Below are 15,048 nucleotides of genomic sequence, written 5' to 3' on the forward strand. Positions count from 1 at the left end.
ATCTGTTGCAACCTCCAAACACATTTATATTTAGTCCTTGATGTATATGATGAACAGAGTGAATGATCTCTGCTATTTGATAATATTTTAAAAATGCCCATTACTCTTTTTTCATTCTCCAGCCTGGGAAAAGTACATTTTAAGCACTCATATTTCCTGAAGTTACATTTCAAAATTACTTCCTGAAGTTAAATTTCTAAATAAAAGAGAATTTATTAATTAATAGCTTATGTTTTAAAAATTCAAGCTTTTACCTAAGCTTGTTAAACCTGAGGTGGTTTTCTTTTATTGGAGGATGTCACCTGGCAGTTGGTCTAGGACCTGATCATGGTTATATTCCCAGTAGAAATTGTATTCTCAGGTACCTGAAAATCTCACATTGCTGGAAGAGCAGGAAAGCAGAAGAAGGGGGGTGATGTAATTTTCCAAAAGAGTCATAATAAATAACAACTGACTTCTTCATTCAGTTTGTTTCTGTCCTGGCAAATAATTATTCAACTTAAAATGTCCCTTCTTTGGATGAAGATTTCTGTTTTCACATTTTAAAAGAAATGTTACATGGTGTCATTTCCAAGAACACCTTTTTTCTTTAGTTCTTTCTTATGAAGATGATGCTGGCAAGTGGCACTATATGCAAGTATAAATATAAAATTAAATGTAATGCATTTAAATATAATCTGGAAGACTTACTTATTCCATTGTGCCTCTCCTCAATCCATCCAACCTTCAATGCACGTCTTGAAAGTTGTGAACAGCCAAAGTGCAGATTATGACAGACTAGCTAGGGACAAGATTTCCTTTCAATATATTTTTCTCTCTTGTGGTGAACTTTGTTCTCTTCAACAGAGATGAAATATTCCTTATTCCTGGGGGAGGGGGGGAAACCCTCTTCAGAATAGATCTAATAAAGTTATTCAGCTTGGGTTTTCAAGTATTAAAAAATCTCTTTTGACTCGCATAATCTTAAACTATAAGTAAATTGAGTCTTGTTATATTAATCATTACAATAAGCTCCTCCTTTCCTTCGCTGATTTTAAAGAGTGATGTACCATACATATTTAACACTTGGAAATATGCTAACCATTGGAAACAAGGTGATGTAAAAGTCTATTTTATGTCAATATTCCTTGACATTGGTTACTCCTTTGAGTATTATAGTTTTGGGTTTGTATGTTTTCAAACTTATTTTCCTATTATTTTCCAGGACAAGCTTACCTCTCTTTTCACATTTGGACTTGTATATTTAAGATAACTTGAGAATCATAGACATGTATGATCATTAACTTTTTAATAATCATGTGTCCTAATCAAGTATTTAATCAGTAGTTTCACAAAGACATTAGATGTCTCCACTCAGATCTACAGCCATAAAGTCCATTTTTGTGCTTTTAAGTTCCAAACAATTCAAACTACTTTAGTTACTAATTTATTTGAAAAATACTGTGTCCTCAGGCATCAGTACATTTCAGTGATTCCCCTTGCATCTTGATAGAGGGGATTTTAACCTATTTTGTAATCTACAATACTTCATGACCTAAAAAATGGGGACTATAATTCTCAAGTGAACTATATCAAAGCCTTTATATGATCAAGGTGTATTCATGATGCAATGTGAGCATGTAAAAATTAGTAGATACATCATGTGAAATCTCTGAAATGTAAATAATCTAACAGCCAAAGATGAAAAACAAATAGATGTAGAATATCCAGACTCACCTTGCTCTCTTCTTTCTTCCTGGAGTGTCCTTCCATTTCTAGCTGTTTCAACCTTCTGGGAACTTCAAACAAAATTTCTGAGAAATATTCTTTAGCTGGTCTTCAGAGATTTCCTGTGAGAAAGTAAATTCACTCTTTTGCTCTCTAAAGGCTTTATCTATAATTTTCTTATAGTATTAATCTTATTGCTTATAATAAGAATGTGTATGGTTACTTTAGCTTTCTTCCTGGAATGAGAATATCAGAAAACTACATGTTCTTTGAATGTCATTCTCCACAGTTCCAATACAAAGTTTTGTACACCGTAGATGCTCAGTAAGAGCTTTTAACTTGATCATTTCCTATAACTCCATAAAAGGTAACATTTACCTCATTGTTTTCACATTATGTTGTTTACAAAGTCACATTAGCATTATTAACGTATAAGGATCATCCATCTATCATGTAGAGTAGGTAGACAAATATGCTCTAATTTTACATAGCCAAAATGAAGGAAGAAAACAAATATAAAGATAATTTATCACTTAACTATTAGAAGAGGCTCTGAATTAGTATTATCTGCCTGTCCTTTTCTGTTACCAATTTTCTTAAAAAATACTGAAACACACACACAAACACAATAACAACAACAAAAACAACAATAGTTCCTCTCTGCATTCCAGGGGGAATATTTTCAGACTTAATGATGTAAGTTTTTAGCACCATAGAGAGTTTATTCCCTAAAGTTTCTTTTCAATCAAATTCATCCCAGATGTAATAACCTCAATGTTTGGTTTATCCAATTAGCCTGTTAAGAACAGCAAGTTAATCCACCTTGTACTCAGGAACCAGATCAAACAAGGATTTGTAGTTATTATATTTTCTTAGGTATATATTAAAAAAAAGATATCAGAGAAGAAGAGGAAAAAGAGTAGTGGAGAACACGAAGAAGAAACTGTGTTACTGGTAGGAGAGAAAGTGGGCCACGAAGAAACTACTATGCTCCCATCAGTGCCCTAATTACCCACCCCTGCATTAGGAAACAAAATTTTCTAGCCCTTATATTTTTGTTGTTGTTGGTAACTACAATCCAGGGAAACACTATGGTGGTTGAAAACATAAGTTCTATGATATGGAATCCAGATATTCCCTATCAAGGTACTACAGTCATAAAAAAGAATAAATTTTGCCATTTACAGCAATGAATGAATGGTACTGAAAGATACTATGCTAAGTGAAATAAGTCATACAGAGAAAGACAAATGCTATGTGATATCACTTATATATGGAATCTAAACAACAAAGCAAGCTAATAATGAATACAACAAACAAGAAATGTACTCACAAATATAAAGAACAAACTACTGGTTAGCAACAGGGGAGAGAAGGAGTTAGGGGCAAGAAAACAGTAGAGGATTGAGATACCAACTATATGTATAAGATAAATAAGCTACAGAAATGCATTTTACTACATAGGGGATATAGTCAATATTTTATGATAACTATAAGGAGCATAATCTTTAACCCCGTGAATCAGTATGTTATGTGTCTGTAATGGATGTGAGAGTTGGAATATAAAGAAAGCTGAGCGCCAAAGAACTGATGCTTTTGAACTGTGGTGTTGGAGAAGACTCTTGAGAGTCCCTTGGACTGCAAGGAGATCCAACCAGTCCATCTTAAAGGAGATCAGGCCTGAATAGTCATTGGAAGGACTGATGTTGGAACTGAAACTCCAATACTGTGGCCACATGATGCAAAGAGCTGACTCATTGGAAAAGACTCTGATGCTTGGAAAGATTGAAGGCGGGAGGAGAAGGGGACAGCAGAGGATGAGATGGTTGGATGACATCACCGACTCAGTGGACATGGGTTTGGTTGGAATCTGGAAGTTGGTGATGACAGGGAGGCCTGGCGTGCTGCGGTTCATGGGGTCACAAAGAGTCGGACATGACTGAGTGACTGAATTGGGCTGAACTTAAAATATTGTACATTAACTATGCTTAAAGAAACACTGTATTAACTGTGTTTAATTAAAAAAAAAAAAGATGTAAAAACTTCTTTCAGTTCAGTCGCTCAGTCGTGTCCAACTCTTTGTGACGCCTTGAATTGCAGCAGGCCAGGCCTCCCTGTAAATCACCAACTCCCGGAGTTCACTCAAACTCACGTCCATTGAGTTGGTGATGCCATAGAGCCATCTCATCCTCTGTCATCCCCTTCTCCTCCTGCCCCCAATCCTGCCCAGCAACAGGGTCTTTTCCAATGAGTCAGCTCTTCACATGAGATGGCCAAAGTATTGGAGTTTCAGCCTCAGCATCAGTCCATCCAGTGAACACCCAGGACTGGTGTCCTTTAGGATGGACTGGTTGGAGTCTAAGGCACTCTCAAGAGTCTTCTCCAACACCACAGTTCAAAAGCATCAATTCTTCAGTGCTCAGCCTTTTTCACAGTCCAACTTTCACATCCACACATGACCACTGGAAAAACCATAGCCTTGACTAGAAGGACCTTTGTTGGCAAAGTAATTTCTCTGCTGCTTTTCAATATACTATCTAGGTTGGTCATAACTTTCCTTCCAAGAAGTAAGCGTTTTTTAATTTCATGGCTGCAATCACCATCTGCAGTGATTTTGGAGCCCCCCAAAATAAAGTCTGACACTGTTTCCACTGTTTCCCCATCTATTTCCCATGAAGTGGGACCAGATGCCATGATCTTCGTTTTCTGAATGTTGGGTTTTAAGCCAACTTTTTCACTCTCCACTTTCACTTTCATCAAGAGGCTTTTGAGTTCCTCTTCACTTTCTGCCATAAGGGTGTTGTCATCTGCCTGTCTGAGGTTATTGATATTTCTCCCGGCAATCTTGATTCCAGCTTGTGCTTCTTCCATCGCAGCATTTCTCATGATGTACTCTGCATATAAGTAAAATAAGCAGGGTGACAATAAACAGCCTTGACATACTCCTTTTCCTATTTGAAACCAGTCTGTTGTTCCATGTCCAGTTCTAACTGTTGCTTCCTGACCTGCATACAGGTTTATCAAGAGGCAGGTCAGGTGGTCTGGCATGCTCATCTCTTTCAGAATTTTCCACAGTTTATTGTGATCCACTCAGTCAAAGACTTTGGCATAGTCAATAAAGCAGAAATAGACGTTTTTCTAGAACTCTCTTGCTTTTTTCATGATCCAGCGGATGTTGGCAATTTGATCTCTGGTTCCTCTGCCTTTTCTAAAGCCAGGTTGAACATCTGGAGGTTCACAGTTCATGTATTGCTGAAGCCTGCATTGGAGAATTTTGAGCATTACTTTACTAGGGTGTGAGATGAGTGCAATTGTGTGGTAGTTTGAACATTCTTTGGCATTGCCTTTCTTTGGGATTGGAATGAAAACTGACCTTTTCCAGTCCTGTGGCCACTGGTGAGTTTTCCAAATTCTTAGAGAGTAGTAAATGAAATAAAGGGATCTCCATAATGGAAGTAATGTCAAAACCAAGTATTCACAATAAACAGGTGTTGAGTTGAGTTGAGTTCAGTTCAGTTGCTCAGTCGTATCTGATTCTTTGTGACCCCATGGACTGCAGCACGCTAGGCATCCCTGTCCATCACTAAATCCCTGAGTTTACTCAAACTCATGTCCACTGAGTCAGTGATGCCATCCAACCATCTCATCCTCTGTTGTACCCTTCTCTTCCTACCTTCAATCTTGCCTAACATCAAGGTCTTTTCAAATGAGTCAGTTCTTTGCATCAGGTGGCCAATGCATTGGAGTTTCAGCTAAAGCGTCAGTCCTTCCAATGAATATTCAGGACTGATTTCCTTTAGGATGGACTGGTTAGATCTCCTTGCTCACCAAGAGACTCTCAAGAGTCTTCTCCAACACCACATTTCAAAAGCATCAGTTCTTCAGTGCTCAACTTTCTTTGTAGTCCAATTCTCACATCCATACATGACTACTGGAAAAGCTATAGCTTTGACTAAATGGACCTTTGTTGACAAAGTAACACCTCTGCTTTTCATACATACTTAATATACTGTCTATGTTGGTCATAAATTCACCTTGCAGTCTTCTGTGAACTTTAGGACTGAAGTGTCCAAAAAACACAAGTGGATTTCTGATTACAGGATTTTTGTAACATGATTTTAGAACATAACATTGTTTATAATACAATAATGGATGTGTTTATTTTATTTTCCATTTTGCAAAAAAAAAAATCTTGCAAACTATGTGTTTTCAGGATACACTCTCTGAAGTAACAATTCAAAACATTGTACAATGTAGGATCTTAGTTAAGTGCCTTTTAATCAAAATTTCCACACTACTCCTTAAAATATAATCATCTTTTTGTCATTGCTCTAGTACTATTCTGATTACAAAGTGTACTACAACAAATTTATAGAGTCTTATATTAAATTTACAGGGCCTTCTGGCAACAACAATCAAAGCAGCAATATCCCCAAGATCAGGTTTAAATAACTATGAATCAGTTATAAATCTCTTAGTAGAGGATGTATTTTGTGATGTATTACTTTAGCATGTAAGACACTGGGACACTGATAACAATAAAATGGTCATCTAAAGCATTCAGCCTTTATTTACATGGATTATTGGACTTGGAGCATGCTACTAGAGGCTGTACATTACTCATATCTTTCTGATATCGATAGACACTTTTATTTGCGGTATGTACATGATCACAGGCCCAAATTTCTTTTTTCCAGAGACAGGTTAACACCTTGTCTCATATTCACAAAAGAATATGACACAAACATGAGTTATAATAGTTGGAAGACAAAGCAGCATCAGTGCATCTTCAATTAGTGGACATTTGGTTCCAGTTAACAGGTTGTCCCAATGTTATTTATTACCCGCCTCCCCCACAAAGGCCCAAATAAAAATTGTTTAAAGTCCCTGTTCATCTGGTCCAGTGATGCCCTAGAAAACAGCCTGACCTGAGAATCACAATATCATCATAACACTCAATACCAATTATTTATGCTTCCCTTATCTGATTGTCCTCTGTATCATGAAATAAACATTTATTTATTCCTCCTTTAGAATCTTACTAGGCAGAGAGAAAACTTCTTCAGGGATCAGTGGGCAGTATATATACATATAATAATGTATATATTTCAGTGCTACTCTCTCAATCCATCCTACCTTTTCTGTGCCCTGGTGTGCCCACAAGTCTATATCTCTATTCCTGCCCTGAGAATAGGTTAATCAGTATCATTTTTTAGCTTACATATTGGAGATATATTAAAAAGTGATATTGGCTTATTTTGAAACAATGCCTCTCTGAATACAAATATTGAAATTATATGTCACTTACTTGTTAGAAGACTCTCTGAACTCGTGTCAAGTACACCCATCCATTTTTTTTCCCACCCATCCATTTTTGACAGAGGTCCTCTCACAGAATATTGAAACAAAAAATCTTCCTCTTTGCATGCCAGAGGGAATATTTTAAGTCATGATAATGTAAGACATTGGCAACCTAAAGATAATTAGTCCCTAAAGTTATCTTTCCTTTGCTAGATGGAATTATCCAGATATAATCAACTCAACTTTTTATTTGTCTATTCAATCTATATGGATAGCAACTGAATGTTCTTTGTACTCAGTAACCAGATAGACACAAGGTCTTGGAGTTTTTAGTAACTTGTTGACCAAAAATAGAGGAAAATATGCAAGTGGATGGTGGAAAATGTTGGAGATTAGAAAAAAAAAAAAAGTCATTGTTAAAAGAGGAAGTAGGTCAGTCCCATCCAGTGCCCTAAGGTGTCCCTCTCTGCCTTAGGCAACAAACTTTTATAGGTTTTGTAATTTATTTGCAAATGCAATCCAGAAAATGTAGTGTGGTGCCTAGAACCAGTTTCCATGCTGTGGACAACACATATCACCAACCATGGAATTATAGTACTAGTAGCAATTGATCCACAGATTAACATAGATACCTAACTTTTCTGTAAACTGAATTAATATCTCATACTATTTTCAAATTTATATCCAATTGTTTTTCTAACTTACATTAGTAAATATACACTTACTCCATAACATATTTTATTGAAATAATTTAGCTTACTTACCATATATTAATTGAATAATTTTTATACAATAGGCTGTATGTTTGTCACTTTAATAAGCATACCTTTTAATTTACATAATTGCTCCATGAAATAGGAACTCACAGTTATATTTCATAGGAGGGAAAACTGAAGCTCACAGAGGTCAAGCACTTTTCAGGTTTTACATTTGAGAAGATCAATCCTGGGAACTGTACTACTGACTCATTCACCTCCTGGTTTGTTTTCTGTGCATAGCTTTTTCTTGCACAAGCCTAGGTTTAAAACCAGGGAGTAGTGGAAATTAATGACCAATGAATGACATTAGAATTAACAGTAAGACAATGAGCACAGGTTGAAATCCTTGTAGTCTTAGGTTAGATGAACAAAAATATTCAGTAGACAATTCTGTGCAATTAGATTTGAAATTACTTATAAGTAATATTTTAAATCACAATATTCGGTAAGGTATACAATATGGCACGTTGCCTTTGAAAATAGTTTGGCAGTTTCTTACAAAGCTAAACATAAAATTGCCATATGATCCAGAAATCTGTTTCTAGGTGTCCCACAAATTAGTTGAAAACTTAGGTGCATGCAAAAAGTACACTTCATGTCCTTCAATAGATGATTTGATAAACAAACTGTGAAGCACCAATGCAATGGAATATTATTCAGCAATAAGTAGAAATGAACTATCTAACCACAAAAATCATGGAGAAATTCATCTAACATGTTTTTCAATTCCTGATGTAAACATCATGTTTTTAGTAGACTTTATCCTTGTAGATCATTTTTAGATTCACAGCAAATTTGAGTGGAAAATAGAGCTTGCATAAACAATCTGTGCTCTCAACCCTCACAAACACCCAAGCCCTCCCTCTTATCATCCTGAACTGCTGCTAAGTCACTTCAGTCGTGTCCAACTGTGCGACCCTATAGACGGCAGACCACCAGGCTCCCCTGTCCCTGGGATTCTCCAGGGTTGCCATTTCCTTCTCCAATGCATATCATCCTGAACTATGGTGTTATATTTGTTACACTCAAGGGACCTGATTTGTTACTGAAATATCATTATCACCCGAAGTATATAGTCAACATTAGAGTCACTCTTAGCATAGTGCATTCTATGGATTTTTACCTAAAGGATCTCCTGGAGAAGAACATGGCAACCCATTTCAGTATTCTTGTCTTATAATTCCATGGACAGAGGAGCCTGATGGGCTACAGTCCATGGGATCACAAAGAGTCAGAAAGACTGAGTGAATAACACTATACTATACTACAATGACCTTTATATGCCATCATGGTATCATACACACAATTTCACTGCCATAAAAACCCTCTGTGTCCTGTTTATCCATTCCTCTGTGAAAATTAAAGAGAAACCTCATTAAAATGGAGTTTGGAGGACCAAAAAAAAAAAAAAAAAAACCTCTCTCATGTACCACTGCACGTCAATACAGAACCCAACAGGAAAGAAGTGCACTGCATCTTTAGCAGGAAGTGACACTACTTCACTGTGGCCAGCAGGAGGAAGTAAGGTTTTCTTCTTGCCTAGCAACAACTCAGCCAATGAGGGATTGTTTTAACTCAGCCAATGAAAGCCTTGGCTGGCTTCAGTGAAAGCCTTTCACTGGCTTCAAGCTCCCAGTTTCCATTTACAGACATTTTGTATATGATAGTCCTTCCAAAAATTCCCATTCTCCTCTTTGCTGTATCAGACTCCCGTGCAATTCAACATGGTTGCAGGTCAAAGGGCAATTTTTTTCTTAGTTTTATTGAAATATAGTTGACTTACATTACCATATAAGATACACAGCCTAATGATTTGACTTACATACATCACAACATGGTTGCTGCATAGGTTTAGTGAACATCCATTATATAGATGCAAAATTAAAGAAATTTTAAATATATATATATCTTTCTTTTGATTTTTCTTCTTTCTTTAGAATTTATTCTGACAACTTTCATGTATAATGTGCAATAGTGATAATTATATTTATTATGTTGTATGTTACATACATATTTGTATGTATACTTGTCTTATAACTGGAATTTATAACTTTTGGCTATCTTCACCTAATCTCTCCATCCCAGATAACCACAAATCTGACCTCTTTCTCCTATTTTTGTGTTTGTATTTGTAACCACTGATCTGATCTTATTCTTGGCAGTTTTCATTTGTTTACATTTGACATACAACACTATGTTAGTTCTTAATATACAACAAAGGGATTTGATATTTCTGTATATTTCAAAATAATCACCATGGTAAGTCTAGTTACCATCTATCACAATACAAAGATATTATACTACTATTGACTATATTGACAATTCCTCTGTGAGCTTTTGATATGGACTTGAATTTGTTGAAAGAATATTTATTACACGTTTAACTTCATTCTTTATTACATATTTAACTTTATTACTAATGATAAGTCTGTTCAGATTGTTTCTTCCTGATTCAGTGTCAGTAGTGAGAGAGTTAATTCTTATGTATGTTGATAAGGAGTCTGGGGCCCTCAAGAAGAAGAAAAGAACAAACTTTTTATCTACATTCCTTTGTCTTAGTCACGTAAGGCATTTTTTTTCTTTTTTCTGTGAGCCCAGAGCTAATGATTACACACACACACACACACACACACACACACACACAAAACAGCTCATCTTGCTCAAGGGTATGTTTTCCCTTAAGCCCTGTACTAATGATTATACAGCAACAGTGTATCTTGCTCAAGGACATGTTTCTCCTTTTTAACAAGAACCTTCTGACTAATCTTGCTACATTAAGATGTATGTGGTGGGAGTGAGCTTGGTAAAAATATATAAGGCCTTGATAAGACTAGTGAATGGGATAGTCTCTGTACCCCTTCTAATGTCTGTGTCGGGAGCTTTCTTTGTCCTTTTGCAATGTAATAAAACTTTTGTGACACAAACCTCTAAGTGACCAAGCCTGGTCCCTGATCCTGAGGCTAAGTCTTCTTCAGAGATCACAAATCCAACATCATTCACTGTAAGTTATCAGCAGCTTCTGTTTATAAAAATGTGTATGTTTAATCTAGGTTGTCCAACTTGTGGGATATAACTGTTTGAATTGCAGTATATTTTGAAATCAAGAATATACTGGTACCTCTATTTTTATTTTCATTTCTCAATACTGCTTTGACAAGTTGGGGACATTTGTGGTTTCATATGAATTTTAGGATTGCTATTTCTTTAAAAATCCTTCAGAATTTTGATAGGAATTGCATTAACCCTGTAGATCATTTTGGATAGTACATGAGCTTTAGAAATATTAACTCTTCAGTCCTAGGAGCTCTGGATATCTTTTCATTTATTTTGTCTTCTTTAAATTTTGTCATCAATAGTGTGTTGTTTTCAGATGAGTAATCTTTACTTCATTTGATAGGTTTATTTTTAAGTGGTATTTTTATGCTATTGCAATGGGATTGTTTCCTTAATTTAATTTTCTGAAAATCTGTTTTTAGTGCATATTAAAACAACTTAATTTTCTGTTAATTTTATAATCTGCAAAGTTACTATATTCATTTACTAGTTCCAGTGGTTGTTTCTAGTGGAGTCATCTTGGTTTTCTACATACAAGATGATGTATTCTGCAGAAATAATATTACTTCTTTTGTGAATTGGAAGCTCATTGTTTCTTTTCATTTCCTAATTACTCTGACTTGAACTTCTAGTGTTATATGGATTGAAAGTGGTGAATATGAGTATCTTTGCCTTATTCCTGTTCTTGAAGAAAAGCTTTCAGATTTTCCCCACTGAGTAGGAAGCTACAGTGGGGTTTTATTATAAGGCCTTTTACTATATTAAAGTAAGTTCTTAGATTCCTATTTTGTTGAGAGCTTTTATCATTAAATCATGTTGAAATTTGTCATTTTTTTCCTTCATCCGTTTGGATGATAATGAGAATTTTAACCTCCATTCTGTCTTATGCATTATGCATTATGTCATGTATTTACAATAGAGTATCAAACAGACTAGTTTTCCCTCTAAAATGTCTCATGCTTGACCTATGCATCCCTTACTCAGTTCAGTTCAGTCGCTCAGTCATGCCCGACTCTTTGCGACCCCATGAATCGCAGCATGCCAGGGCTCCCTGTAAATCACCAACTCCCGGAATTCACTGAGACTCACGTCCATCGAGTCAGTGATGCCATCCAGCCATCTCATCCTCTGTCATCCCCTTCTCCTCCTGCCCCCAATCCCTCCCAGCATCAGAGTCTTTTCCAAAGAGTCAACTCTTCGCGTGAGGTGGCCAAAGTACTGGAGCTTCAGCTTTAGCATCATTCCGTCCAAAGAAATCCCAGGGCTGATCTCCTTTAGAATGGACTGGTTGGATCTCCGTGCAGTCCAAGGGACTCTCAAGAGTCTTCTCCAACACCACAGTTCAAAAGCATCAATTCTTCAGTGCTCAGCTTTCTTCACAGTCCAACTCTCACATCCATACATGACCACTGGAAAAACCATAGCCTTGAATAGACAGATCTTTGTTGGCAAAGTAATGTCTCTGCTTTTCAATATGCTCTCTAGGTTGGTCATAACTTTTCTTCCAAGGGGTAAGCATCTTTTAATTTCATGGCTGCAGTCACCATCTGCAGTGATTTTGGAGCCCCCCCAAAATAAAGTCTGACACTGTTTCCACTGTTTCCCCATCTATTTCCCATGAAATGATGGGACCAGATGTCATGGTCTTCATTTTCTGAATGTTGAGCTTTAAGCTAACTTTTTCATTCTCCTCTTTCACCTTCATCAAGAGGCTTTTTAGTTCCTCTTCACTTTCTGCCATAAGGGTGGTGTCAGCTGCATATCTGAGGTTATTGATATTGGGGCACTGAAATTCAGAGAAAAAAGATAGCTTGAAGACAGAGAGTAAAGGGTGTCATCTACAAATGAAGAGAGGCATCGGGGGGGGGGGGGGAATCAACCCTGCTGTTACATTGATTTCAGACATCTAAACCCCAGAATAGTAAGAAAGTAAATTTCTTTTTTAAAAAATATTTATTGCAGTATAGTTGATTTACAATGTTCTGTTAGTTTCAGCTATATAGCAAAATGAATCTATTATACATATATACACACTTTTTAAACATTATTTCCCTATATAGGCCATTATGGAGTATTGAGTAGAGTTCCTGTGCTTATTAATTATATATTTTTTGTAGTAGGATATGTATGTCAATCCCAACCTCCCCCTACTCCCCAGTAACCATAAGTTTGTTTTCTATACCTGTAACTCTGTTTTTTGGGTGTTAGTTCTAAAAGGTCTTGTAGGTCTTCATAGAACCGTTCAACTTCAGCTTCTTTAGTGTTACTAGTTAGGGCATAGACTTGGATTACTGTGATATTGAATGGTTTGCCTTGGAAATGAACAGAGATCATTCTGTCGTTTTTGAGATAGCATCCAAGTACTGCATTTCAGACTCTTTTGTTGACCATGATGGCTACTCCATTTCTTCTAAGGGATTCCTGCCTGCAGTAGTAGATATAATGGTCATGTGAATTAAATTCACCCATTCCAGTCCATTTTAGCTCGCTGATTCCTAGAATGTCGACGTTCACTCTTGCCATCTCCTGTTTGACCACTTCCAATTTGCCTTGATTCATGGACCTGACATTCCAGGTTCCTATGCAATATCACTCTTTACAGCATCGGACCTTGCTTCTATCACCAGTCACATCCACAACTAGGTATTGTTTTTGCTTTGGCTCCATCCCTTCATTCTTTCTGGAGTTATTTCTCCACTGATCTCCAGTAGCATATTGGGCACCTACTGACCTGGGGAGTTCCTATTTCAGTATCCTATCATTTTGCCTTTTCATACTGTTCATGGGGTTCTCAAGGCAAGAATACTGAAGTGGTTTACCATTCCCTTCTCCAGTGGACCACATTCTGTCAGACCTCTCCCCCATGACCTGCCTGTCTTGGGTGGCCCTATGGGTATGGCTTAGTTTCATTGAGTTAGACAAGGCTGTGGTCTGGGTGATTAGATTGACTAGTTTTCTGTGATTATGGTTTCAGTGTGTCTGCCCTCTGATGCCCTCTCGCAACACCTACCATCTTACTTGGGTTTCTCTTACCTTGGACGTGGGGTATCTCTTCACGGCTGCTCCATCAAAGTGCAGCCACTACTCCTTACCTTGGACGAGGGGTATCTCCTCACCACTGCCCCTCCTGACCTTGAATGTGGAATAGCTCCTTTAGGCCCTCCTGGGCTCTCACAGCCACCGCTCCTTGGGCATGGGGTAGCTCCTCCTGGCCACCGCCCCTGACCTCAGACATGGGGTAGCTCCTGGGGCGGGGGAAATGTAGTGCCATTTCTTTCTTCCTAATATCTTAATATGCTGACTGCCTTTAACTGATATGGATTTTATTTCTCTTTTTAAATCTCTAGTGTGACAAGTAGAATTAGAGGTGTGTTTTTTTCTTCCCCAATGAAAAATCTGTCATGTTTCATCATTGTAATACTAAATTCCTTCTAAAGGTAAGTAAAATAATAAAATATAATGATACCAATTGAAAAATAACAATTAGACAAATCTGTGCGATCCTTCTAAGCTAATATTTGCAAAGAGTCCGTAGACCTGAGACACTTTAAAAAGTTCACTTTTGTGGGTCAGTCACAGATTTACTAACCTAGAATCTTTATAGAGTGTGTCCTACCAAGCTGCTTAGAAAATAAAGAAACAATAATAATACAGTTTAATTTTTTCAAAGTACTGACCTTTCTGCTGAGCATCAAACTCAGAGCACAAACTTTAATTTTACTTAAGATTCTGTGTTTATTTTTCTAGGTGGCAAACTTATTCTCAGCCAATTATTTTGTGTACATACCATGGAGCAAGTCAATTAAAAATCACTGAATGGCTGCATTAAAAAAGACATACATGATTTATTAACATAAGTGGTAAAATGATTTCAATGTTAAATCAGTAAATAGGAAGACTCCTTTTTGCTGGGAGAGTTACCTGGGAAGTTTAGACAGGGGCAGTAGTTATCTGATATTTTCTATCATGTGTCTCATATATATTTCATAATATTTTAGAAAAGGCCTTATATATATATTTATATAATATAAATAAGATAAAATATAATATATTTTATAATACACAATAATTTAATAACAGAAAATCAAAAATATATATAATCAAAACAAATTTATAAATATAATGTTTGATAATTTAAATAAATAATATAAAAATAAACATAATTTTGAAAACTATATTAAATTACATTTTTTGGTATGTCTATGGACATTTAAACAAATACACACAA

The sequence above is a fragment of the Bos indicus x Bos taurus genome, chromosome 13 (genome assembly GCF_003369695.1).
Source record: "Bos indicus x Bos taurus breed Angus x Brahman F1 hybrid chromosome 13, Bos_hybrid_MaternalHap_v2.0, whole genome shotgun sequence".
In the NCBI taxonomy this organism is placed as follows: Eukaryota; Metazoa; Chordata; class Mammalia; order Artiodactyla; family Bovidae; genus Bos; species Bos indicus x Bos taurus.